This window comes from Ranitomeya variabilis, chromosome 6, assembly GCF_051348905.1.
Source record: "Ranitomeya variabilis isolate aRanVar5 chromosome 6, aRanVar5.hap1, whole genome shotgun sequence".
NCBI classification, from domain to species: Eukaryota; Metazoa; Chordata; class Amphibia; order Anura; family Dendrobatidae; genus Ranitomeya; species Ranitomeya variabilis.
Window position 1 is genome coordinate 73309215 of NC_135237.1, and position 2766 is coordinate 73311980.

The window sequence follows — 2766 nt, forward strand, 5'->3', positions numbered from 1 at the left end:
ATTTCTGGGTCCCACGAACAAAAAATCGTCGAGGTAGTGAATTAGGGATTTGCTGCCTGTTTCGTACCAAACTACCCAATCCAAGAAGGTACTGAATAATTTCAAATAATGACATGAGATGGAACATTCCATTGGTAAGCACATATCGAAATAGTAGTGCTGGTCCACTTTGCAGCCCAGCAGGTGGAAACATTCGAGGTGTACTGGTAGTAAACGGAATGCCTATTCTATGTCTGACTTGGCTAGCAGGGCGCCAGGTCTTGCTGCCCAGATAAGTTCCACCGCCTTTTCGAAAGACGCATATGTGACGGAAGCCTCTTCTGGGGAGATAGCATCGTTAACCGATTCGCCCTTTGGGTGAGACAGATGATGGATTAGGCGATATTTACCAGGTTCCTTTTTTGGTATAATGCCTAACAGCGAGATTTTGATATTTTTGAAGGGGAGCGACTGAAAGGGGCCTGCTATTCTACCTAGTTCCACCTCCTTTTGTATTTTTTGTCTAAGGATATCGGGAAATTCACGAGCCGATTTTAGGTTATCCGATAGGGTTGGCGTTCTTGTAAATCTGAAGGGGATAAATAACCTGTCCGTGAAGCCAGCTTGTAGTTGCTGTGCCGCTCTCTTATTGGGGTAGAGATGTAGCCAGGGGCCCATCACGGTTACGCTCACTGGGGTTCTGCCTTGTAGGCGCTTTGTATGGCTGATGAGTGCACCTTGAAGCTGGGTGTCTCCCGCCCAACCCCCCCCCCCCCCCTTCCAAGCTGAGCAATCCCCCCCTTCCAAGCTGAGCAATCATGTCTAAATTTGCATAGCGTGTGGAAACGGCAGTTTCCCTCATTGAATAGCCAGCAGACCCCGGGTTTTCATACGACCACTGAGTTTTGACCTGCGGCTGCGGAGTAATTAGTGGTTGTAGCCAAAAAGGGGGTCTGCTTCTTCGACAGCATCAGACGTAGCCACACGTCTGTTGCTTTAAATCCCCAGCCTAGATCGGGCTGTAGGGCCAGCCGCCTGCGGAACTCCTCGTCATACCTCCGCCAGGCTGAACCGCCATGCGATTTGTATGAGCTATATATCAGGTCCTGATATAAATATTCGGAGCAGCGTACCGGATGCTTCTGACCCATAATACAACCCAATACTGTGAAGGCCTGAAGCCAGTTATTCATAGTTAATGCTATTTTTGATCTATTCCTATCGTAACCCCTTTCATTAGCTTTATCCACCGTTTGTTGGTCGGCTGATAACAGTGACCACATGTCAACATAATCGTTGTTCCAGATTTTTTGTCTGGTTTCCTTATCTATATGCGTGCCTAGTGGGCTGATCCCGCAGAAGGAGTCTTTGTGTAGATTCGCTGACTGTGGTGTTTTCATGTTCACTACTGTATCGCTCGGATGCGCTAAGTGTAGAATTAGCTCCTTTAACGCTGAGGTTAGCTCCATTTCCTTTAAGTTACCCCCGTAGCGTAACAGTTCCTCGCTACCTTTGGAACGCTCACCGCTGTGTGACTCTGGAGGAGTGTACACCGATCCTGGAGCCCCGACTCCCATTGATGTTGACGGGGTGATGTCACAGGACAGGGAAACCAGGGAAGCTTGAGAGGTGTATTCCTGGTTGTTAGCCAACATTGGAGCGCATGATTACAACCATGTGATGGCGGAATTTCGGCTCTGTCTGGTGCGACTGCATGGCATTTGGTGTGGCTGGAAGCCGTGGTTGATGGTTCTCCTCGGCTGATAGCCTTGGAGGGTGCGCGTGACTTATTGCGTTTGTCGCATCCCCGATAATGCCCCTCTGGACTCTGCGACATCTCGGACTCTTCAGATGTGGCCCGCGATCTCCGGCAGCTCCTGTGCGAGCTGTGTCGGTAATGGGAGGGACCTTTAGAGGGGTAGCGTGAATGGTTACGGGAGTTGCTAGATGAGGATTGGGAGGACATGTGGCGTCTAAGCCTGCGTCCACCGCTACTCTGCGGCGTGTTGGGGATAATATCTGTCGCCGGCGGGGGGTTATTGGCTGTCGTGGGTACAGTCCTGCTGCTTAGTATGGGGGGGTTACGAGGTAATTGAACTCAGTCCCATTGCTGGGATATGGCGGGGCAGGGGTTAACGGGACATCTTTATTATGTACTTGGGCTGTGGGGGGAGGTGTGTTATGTGCTTGGTGCCATTAGTGATACGTTATTGTAATTTGCAATTTGCAGCTGTGGAGCGCCCTGATTGGTCTGGTAGGACCGAACAGCGCGCTCACCAGCCGCAATGTGAGTCCTGCAGGTCCCGCGGTACCCATGTGCAGGCATCGGCGCTGTGCCCGGCGGGGGTAGCGTGGACACCTGGCCAGGACTTTGCCGACGCTGCCTTCCCGGGGACCGGAAGTGACGCAATGTAGTGGGCGGGGCTTGGCTCTGACACGCCGGGCAGAGCCAACAGCAACCCGGGACTGACGCCTCCCGGCCTGCTGCCGGGGAGGTCGCGGCATGGAGGAGGCCGCATCCCCGAGCTGCAGGTGCTCTGGATGCTGGGGGTGCCGCACTGACCTGCGGCTTCCCGGCGCTGGCGCAGAACCTCCCCGGACCGCGCCCTGTGCCATAGGGTCGGCGCCAGGCCGATTAAAGGATTGGGTGCTCGGGAGTGGGGGCCTGAACGGGTGAGAGAGCGTGCATGGGCCTGCTGGGGGTGGATGTGCGAGGGACAGGGGGCACCCACGCAGGGGAGGCTGGCACCGCCGCCGTGCTGGGGCTGCTGTGAATATCTCCTGGGC